The sequence below is a fragment of the Phoenix dactylifera genome, chromosome 5, assembly GCF_051530095.1.
Source record: "Phoenix dactylifera cultivar Ajwa chromosome 5, Ajwa_hap1_PhDact_Kaust_v1.1, whole genome shotgun sequence".
Classification (NCBI taxonomy): Eukaryota; Viridiplantae; Streptophyta; class Magnoliopsida; order Arecales; family Arecaceae; genus Phoenix; species Phoenix dactylifera.
In genome coordinates, this window is record NC_143194.1 from 9,235,258 (window position 1) to 9,245,362 (window position 10,105).

Consider the following 10,105-nt stretch of genomic DNA (forward strand, 5'->3'; position numbering starts at 1 on the left):
ATTTTTGCTCTAAGAACTGTCATATTTTTTTTTAAAGACCAATTATCTAAATTTCTTCTGGTTGGTTAATTATAGGATCAGGTTAGCTCTTTCATGTAAAACACCATGTGGGTCTTTCCTGCGCTGGTGATCGCTCGATCACGCCTTGAAAATATATGATCATGCGCGATCATGCATCTCAAAGCTTACTTGGCACATGTTTTGATGGTCATGCATGAGCAAAATGAGCAAAGATGCATTAGTGCAAGCGACTAAGAAGGAATAAATGAATAAAATATAATCAAGCAGGGGATCTTCCACCATTTTGCTTGACCAAAAAAAAAAAAAAGAGGGACTCATTGTTAAATTACAATAACACAAAGAATAAGGAAGAAAATTTTCTTTTCTTTTTGAAATTATTAAAAAATTATATAAAGATCGACAGACTTTTCAAACCAAATTAATCCAGCAAAGCTGCACTCTTGTGTTTTTGAACTTCTTATACATGGAATACCTCGCATTCTTCATTGAAACCGCTTATCAAAGCTAATACCATGCTACTTTGTTAATGGCCACAGATGGAGGAGGCGTGTGTTTATTGGAAGAGAGCGCTCGAGGCAGCCAGAGGCATCCAATCAGAATACAAAGCCCGAGAGAGGTGAGCTCAATTGGTTCCCATTTACCACTCTTGGTTGATGCCCTGCTCCCACAAGTGCCACTCTGAGTGCCTCCATCCATGGCTGGCTGCCCATTATGATTGTCCATGTTGTGGAACGATTGTTCCTGAAATTTCCTGGATTTGACCATTTGTTTTTGTACGATAAATTTATCAAAAATGGTTGATGATGAAATGAACTTATGTTTAAAACAATTTATCATCCAGTCAATGCTTCGAACTGATTCCAGGATGATAGAGGGAAAAATGGATTGTCCAGCTCACAACTAAAAGGCCACCCAGTTTTGGCCCAGTAAACACCAATGACGGACGACTGAATTTTCATTTCGGCCCACAGTCAGCTTGTCCTCGGAACTCCGCCGAAAGCTCCACCACCTTCAGATATTCGCCGACTCCCCCGACTAAGCTCGGGGTACCTCCAGACAATCGCCGACCCGTCCCGACCAAGTTCAAGACACTGGCCCTAGCGATACGCTCCGATCCTCAAGCTCGGGACGCTCCTCCGAGCATATCTTGGAATCCAGGAAGTCGAGTTACTTTCAACACCCGCCAAACCGACATTGTCAAACGCATGACGCGACTACTTCACGAGCTCGGCCTTGCCAATGACCACACCCATATGCGAGCCTACGCCCACCTACGTGGCCGTACTTCACCACACTACCGTGTCACGTCTCCATAACCGACCAACAACAGTCAGACGACATCTTAACTACTCCGGCCATACCCTGCTGTGGCTGTCAATACCCTACTGTTCTCAAGAACGGGCTGTATCGCACGTCCCTGGCCAGCTTGAGCGGCGCGCCATCCGGCTCAGAGCCACGCCCCCTCATGATGAGGATTGACAGTACCTCCGCCACCTGGGCCTCTCCACTGAGGCTATAAATAGCTCGGTCAGGTAATTTCTAAGGAATTTTTGGCTGGATCAAATCTATCCACTCGAACTTGATCGCCGGAAAGCCCTCACCGGAAACACCGGTGAGGCTTTGTGCAGGTCCATGACCGTCGTGCAGGAGATGGCTCCCGTCTTTTCCTTTCCAGCATCGGCGGCCCCCTCGGCTCACCCTCGGGCCAGATTTGAACCACAACACAGGGGATATATGGCTGTGATTAAATCAAACAAGGAAATTCTTGGAATTAGATGTTATTTCATGAGTTTTGGATTCTACAAGTTGTTTGGGAGATATGATGCACATTTTTTTATCACATGAAAGGATATAGATTGATGGATTGGTTTGATATGCTGACATGTACCGCTAGGGGCGGTCCAAAACATTTGGGGGCCTAAGGCGAACTCACAAAAAGAGGCCTTTTTTTTAAATGATGAATTTTTTTAATAAGTATAAAATACTTTAAATAAAAATAACTCGTCTAGCTTTTTGAGATGCAAAATTACTAATCAAATTTTTATACTCAAGATCCATTAAAATACTATTTTCAATCGATAATATAGCTAATCCATTTAATCTTTCTTGTGACATACTTGACCGCAAATAAGATTTTATCAACTTTAATTTTGAAAAACTTCTTTCAGCAGAAGCAACTGTTACAGGTATTGTTAACAATATTCTGTAAGCAATGCATGCATTTGGAAAAGAATCTATTTTTTTTATAAAACTTAAAGTATCAATAGGGGTACTAGTTTCTATTTGTAAAACTTCTTTTAAAACTTTTAACTCTGAAAACAAATCAAGACCATCAATATCAGAATATTCACCATGCTTTAAAAAGTTTTCAAGATTAAGACAACACTTTTTTAAATAATCTTCATTCAAAGATTTTAACTTTCTAAAATTAAACAAAAAACCAAAAATATTTTCATATATGGTAAATTGTTCAAACCTATTTTGTATTGAAGAAATAGCTTGATCTACTATATATAAAAAGTAATCAATTCTAAAAGATTCTTCAGCTGATCTTGCTGTCTCATCAACACTATTTTCATCAAAATGTTTTTTTTCTACGGATCATACATTTTTCACGAAATGTAGGTTCTATTTTCATTTCATTTGCAATTTCTTTAGATGAATTCAAAGCATTCATGAATCCATTTTTCCTATAACTTTTCAAATAAGAAAGAAGACCTTTTAATTGATCTATAGCCACATCAATATGCATGTCTTCAGATTGTAAAGTCTTATTAACTGAGTTAACAGCAAACAATATATCATACCAAATATTCATGCCTAATAAGAATTCAAAATTTTCAATCTCATATGTAGCTAAGCATGTGGCTTCACTCTTTATTTTAGGATCTTCACTAGTTTCTGCTAATTGAATTAAATCATCTCTTATTTTAGGAGCTTGGTTTTTAATTGCTTTGACACTTTCAATACGACTTTTCCAACGTGTCTGTGACAAGGGTTTAAGAGTCAATGTGGATATATTATTTTGTAAAATTTTTCATCGTTTTGTAGAAGAAGAAAATAAGGTATAAATCCGTTGTATCACTCCAAAAAAAGATATAGCTTTAGAACATGAGTTAGCAGTATCACATAATACTAAATTCAAGTTATGACATCCACATGGTGTGTAAAATGCTCTAGGATTTATATTTAATAATCTTTTTTGTACACCTTGATGTTTTCCTTTCATATTAGACCCATTATCATACCCTTATCCTCTTATATCATTAATTTCAAGTTTATGTTTTTCTATTATATTTATAAGTTCATTAAAAAGACCTTTTCCAGAGGTATCATCTACTTCTAAAAATTCTAAAAAATATTCTTGTACTTTTACTGGATTTGTTGAAGTATCTACACATCTTAAAATTAAGGTCATTTGTTCCTGATGGCTTGCATCAGGAGTGCAATCAAGTATTACAGAAAAGTATTTTGCTTCTTTAATTTTTTTAATTATTATAGCTTTAATTTTAGATGCTAATATTTGAATCAATTCATTTTGAATATTATGACCTAAATAATGATTGTGAATTTCACCATGTTGAATGCGTCGAACATGTTCTTGCATTGTTGGATCAAATTCTGCAATCATTTCAATAAGACTTAAAAAATTTTCATTATTGTTTTGATAGATCTTTTCGTTCTTTCCTCGAAATGCTAAATTATTTTTTGAAAGATTTTTCACGACAGCAATAATTCTCAATAGAACTTTTTTCCAATGATCTTTTTCTTGGTTTATTTGTTCTTGGAGACTTTTATCAATTGTCTTATTTTTTAGCAATCTCCCTTCTAAATCAATCCACCTATTCATGCTAGTGATATGTTCATTAGTTATTTCATGACTTTTGAGCTTGATACCTAAATTTTTCCAATCTTTAGTTCCTTCATTGACTAATTGACTTGTGCTAGGCTTTGAATAAAATAATTTACAATAAAAACAATATACTCTATCCAAATCCTTCGAATACACTAACCACCTTCTATCATATTTTTCACCATTTGATAACTTACGAATGTAATGTATTATAAAAAAGTGTCTATTATTTTCATCTCTAGGAAAATGAATATCATAATCTCTAATTGGACCTTTTTTTACTATTAAGTCTCTCAACTTTGTATCAATATTTTTCCATTGAGCAGGATCATATAAATTTGTAAGAATAGAACTAGTTTCACAATATTTTTCCTTGTTTATCCTATCTCCATCCGATTCTTCATTGTGCTCTTCACTAGATATTGTTTCAGTAGATGTTTGAATACTACTATGAATTTGGTTGTCAATTTCATTTTGTTTCGTTCTTTTTATGTCATTTTCTAACTCTATTTCGGGTGCATGCTCTGTTGTTAATTCTTGAGTTGAATTTGATATGGTTTTTTCTTTGTTTGTGACAACAAATCTATCTAGAGCTCCTTTTTGAGATTGAATGAGTTTATCAATTTTTCTTTTCTTTTTGAGTTTTTCATACCCACATTCATATTTTCTATTAGACATTTTAATCTAAAAATAATATTATCAAATAAAATAATTAAAAAAACACCACAAACAAATTAAGATATAAAAAAGTTGAAAATGATAAAATTTGATTGTGTCAAAAAAAAAACAAACTCAGATCCCGACAAGTAGTGCCGAACTTGACGGGGAGAAGAGGCCGAATAGTGCCGAACTTGACGGAGAGAACTGAGAAGAGGCCGAACCGCCGAAATCACAACCAACCTACAATTAGACAAAAAAAAATAATTATAGTGTCTCTAACTTGAATAAATCAAAATTAATTGGATCCAAAAATTAATCAGTTAGCCATATATTCTCTTGATTTTTTTCATTATTGTATAACGTTAAATGCAATAAGCCAATAACAACAATATGGCATATGAAAGAAATCCTATTTATATATAATTGTTCGGTGATCACAGATTCATAGAACTATTAGATAATAAAACAACAACCAACAAATACTTCCATGTGAAATAATTAGTGAATAGTGATTAGTCAATATACAACATTAAAAATTTAAAACTCACCACTGCGGTCTGCGGCCTGGGATTTGATTTTGGCCTTTGCCCTTTGGGATTTGGGATTTGGGAATAGGGATGCCAACGGAGGACGGGAGGAGCCGACGAGGCGACGAGGCCGGAGCCGCGAAGCAGCGGAGCCCGGAGGTCGGAGGCTCGGAGCTAGAGCCTAGAGACTAGAGTTTAGAGGAGCCGGGGGCCGGAGGCCGGAGCTCAGAGGAGCTGGAGGAGCCGGAGCCCGGAGCCGAGGACGGAGGCCGGAGCCCAGAGCCCGGAGGAGCCGAGGACGACGAGCAGAGATGGAGAGGAGATCCGGACTCCGGAGTCCGAAGCAGGGGCGGTCGAGCCTCAAGCCGTTGACGGGCAAGCCTCCCGGTTGCCGGCAGAGAAGGGAACTAGGGAAGGGCCGAAGAACTGAAGTGAAGAAGCACTGAGGGGAGATCGGGAGAGCCGGAGAGGAGAACCGAAGGTACGCTCTGTTTTTTTTTTTTTTTTTTTGCTTTGAAGGGTTCTGCCGACTGCCGTTTAGCAAAAAAAAAACACTCCTCTTGATCTTTATTTTGGCTGTTATTCTTTCCGGAGAGGGGGGGGGGAGTCGGAGAGAAGGGGGAGGACCGTTGCCTGTCTCATCTGTCATAGGCTTGTAGCCATGCCCGTCTAGCCGTAGCCTGTCACAGCAGGCAGCAGTGTAGTCGTCGCCTCGTCGGGAAGATGGGGATTGCGGATGCACTGTAGCAGGCTGCCGTCGCCCGTCACCCTGCTACTGCCAGCTTTCGGATGTGAAAGCTCAAAAAAAAAAAAAAAGACTCTTCACGAGTCCACAGGCAGAGCAGGGGGCCTTCCATGAGCCGGGGGCCTTAGGCGACCGCCTCGGTCGCCTAAGGCTCGAGCCGGCACTGTGTACCGCAACCTGTTTAATATATTTAGGGTACATTTGGTACATGAAACCAAATAGATAGGTTGGAATGGAAATTGGAATAGCCATATTTTCCAAAATATTTGGGTTGTGGTTGAATTCGGAAAAGGAATCAGAATTGAAATGAGATTTGAATATTAAAGAAGAGTCGGAATCAGAGTTTGAGGGATTAGAGCATTTCTATTTTTTCTAGAGCCAAGATGGAAATTCAGAGAGAAAAAATTCTCCTCCCTTCTTCCTTTTTTTTTTCCTTGCATTCCACGTTTTTTCTTCTCTTCTCCTCTTAAGTTCAAAGTTCTTTTTCTTAATCCTCTCTCTCTCTCTCTCTCTCTCTCTCTCTCTCTCTATATATATATATATATATATATATATATATATATATATATATATATATATATTAATCTCATGTTTGTTCCAAACGGGGCCTAAGGGTCTGGGTTAGGTCCATTACTCATCTAACTACTTGATGGTCCGATACAGCGCGGGCCAGCTCGGTGCTTTAAGATGCGCCTCCAGTAATTTAACGGAAAGAACGTAGTTATACGGACCGGATCCAGCCTATCCAACAAACAAGATATAGATCATTTTAATAGTGTTAGAATTAGTATAAAAAAAACAAGTATTTGTATACTCTACCAAAAAAAAAAAAAAGTATTTGTATAACTTAATCTTTACTTTAAAGTTTAATTAAACACTATAGGAATGACTTTTTCCATAATGTTGGGGAAGATATCTTTTCTAAGGTGTGCCTAGCTGTGTTTGTTGACACACCATCATTATCCAACTTTACATATACTCCATAACCATCCAACATCTGGGCTTGGTTTGTTTACATGGATCCTAGCTGGTCCATCAAATTAGGTTCGAAGTATGATCATCTTTTAGCCCAAACAGCGAAGCCCTAAACAAGGTGAGCCAAATTAATATACACTTTATCGACTAGATCTACTTTAACATCATTTGTAACAATTTAGGAACTTATCTAAAAAAGCCAATCAGAAGGCAGTATTTAGATTTCTTCACCTTATATAAGTATTCAAGATCTTTCCAATTCCCAACCAATATTAGACTAAACATATATTTATGCATATCTTTACATCAGCACTTAGACATTATTGTAGTTAGGAGCGTGACTCAAAAGTTATTTTGTAAATTATTATAAAAAACTGAAAATGATCGGGAGATTAAGAATTTTACCTATTCTCGAGCATGGACTAAATGACCTACTTTCAAAGAACATTAAATTACGGTCATAGTTGGCTCACTGACATGGAAATGAACTGATACAACAATTTTTTTTTTTTTTTTTTCTAGCATAGCCTCTTTCTAGGTAGATGAAACATAAGACTATAGAAAACATTCATCTACATCAGTTGATTTGATGATAAAAAATATTTAGGATATATTTCGACATTTGGACTGAAAATTCTATTGAATACATAGATTGGGCCAATACAACTAGCAAAATTATAGGGTTCAGACCCATCCACTCTAAAGCTATTTCTAAGTATTTATAATATAGACCTAGTCTAGTTTGTATTTTTATGATTTTGTTGGTTGTATTGATCTAATTCATGATTTTAATAGGATTTTCAACCTCAATGGAAGGTTTTGCCCGGCATTGGCCTTAAACATAACCACATTAAACATACCAATATAAAAAATTTAACATCAGGAGTGTCCTTTTCCTTTAATGCATTACGATTTCTTTTTGTCAAACACTTGATTGAAACATTTCATGATCCATCTTTATTATATTACAAGCTGTCAATGTGGAAGCCGGCCAGTTTCTTCACTCCTTACGTCCATTTCCCCTACGGCCATGATGACAAGTTAGTTGGCAGACACATTCAATTTCCAGACCAAAGAAAACACTTGAGTTTGCACTTTCACCTACCTTGTAAGGACTCCAGAGCAATGGCTAAATCAATCTCTCTCTCTCTCTCTCTCTCTCTCTCTCTCTCTCTCCAATTCGTATGACTAGAACAAGTGGTCTTGTTTTCTTCCAGAGAACTGGGTGAGAGCATTGGTTTTTAAGTACAGATGGTATGCTCTTTTTTTATTTTTTGATAATAAGTACAGATGGAATCCAAATAAAATGAATTGAACAAAAGATATATGTAGAGATTGGACGCATCTAGAAGTCTGGAATGTTGATTTCCTCTAGAGAAAAAAAGAGGAAGGACTATTTGATTAAATGTGGATCCCAAGTCCAACAGAAACTTTTCAGTTAGGTCAGGTTTGAATTTGGCCAAACCAAATGGAACCAGGATTCTAAAGTCCATTTTAGATTGAATTGGAGAGGACCAGTTGCCAATCATCAAAACTTCTTTATATTATAAAATGATTGATGATTGAGCAAGGCCTCACATTGTCTTCATCTAGAATCATGCATCAATCATTCAACAATGCGTTGATGTCTATTTCAATCTTGTTATGGATGACTAAATTGAATTCCGTTCTAGTACGCTTATGTATGTATAAAAAGTCATCCATTCTCTCCTACATTCCATTTGGCATGATGGAATTCATCTTTCGATACTTGGTACCAAGAAAAATAAAATAAAATCTTCCTACGAAGAAAGTTGCGACAACTCTGTTCCATCCATTCGCAACAAATAAATTTGTTTGGGCTCAAATAGGTTGCTGCAATGGAGTACCAAGATGCTCGTCTTTGGATTTCATGGCCTTCATCCAACAATGACCTTGAGTAGTCTTTTCCAAAAGCTTCTCTTCTTAGATACATTTGGTCTCGACGGTTGTTTTCCGAGTCTCATGCGCGCCCTAAAAACTTAGCTTTTGAAAAGGGCTAAATTTGACTTCTGACCTTGTTACGTTTAGCATACGGCTTCTCATCTAGAATGCCACTTGTATATTTATTATTATTGACTTGATCATATAATAGACTTATGCTAGTTACACATGGCAGATGACTAGCTAGCTGAAAATGATCTAAACCATCAAGCAAATTGACATCAGGCTCGTTAATTAAATTAGACAACTGTGAAAATTGAACCAAAAGTTGTTAAAAAAATAATCAGAAAGTTTATTCTATAGCTAGCATTAAATCATATATTCGTAAGGATGAGAATAGTCTGCATGCAAGATGAACCACATCCTTTCCCTATAGATCTATCATGGTCTCCTTTACTAATGCCATGGGGACTGGGCTATGTGACCCCTCTGTTCCTCTCCTCCTAACGGCTTATCCCATTAAATTAATCTAATATGATTTTCCCAAACAAATCCTTATTATGTAAATCCCATGAGTTGTATAAAGTTAGAAAATAATAACAATCATGTTTAATTATATGATAGGTGTTTGACTAGTTAAACTTGTCTCTATGAATATATGAAGTCCACTATAATCATCTTTATATATTAAGATAACTCTTAAGATCTAATTATGTATAATAAAAACTCTTAAGCTTTGGGAGGGCTCTACAGAAGTGAAGCCTCTGCTGGACATCATGCTCTTAAAAATAGAGAGAAACACCACAGTCTTTATTCTCTCTCCCTCCTTTTTTTATTAAGAGGCATATGCAAAATGCTAGCAGTTGTAATTTTAACAACCGAAAATTTCATACAGAAAGGCTAGTTGAAAGGTACCATTTAAGTTTTCTAGCTCTGTACAAGTACCTAGAATTACTCATTGCAAAGCTAATGTGAGACTAAATATATACAAGGTTCTTACAATAATATAATTATAGTAAGAAAATTCTTATTTTTCTCTTTCTTTTTTTTTTCCTTTTTTTCCTAAAACACGTAAAAAGTTTCGTTTTACTTTTTCTTTTTAGTTTTTATATTGTAATTTTTCTCAAGACAAGAAGAAGGTAAGATATTAGGGCTATGCCCACTTTTCTTCCTTGTGTATGTATGCATTTGAACGTGTGTGCGCGCGCGCATGTGTGTGTGTGTGTGTGTGTGTGAGAGAGAGAGAGAGAGAGAGAGGTGGGGCAACTTTTTAGGAAAAAGACATCACCAATTATTGTAAAACTAAAGAAAGCAAAAAAATATATTGTTATGTTGTTAGTAAATATTTGTCCATTAAAAGAACAAATTCATAGCTTATCAAAGAAAAATATATTCATAGATTCTATTTTCCAGATTTTGTTT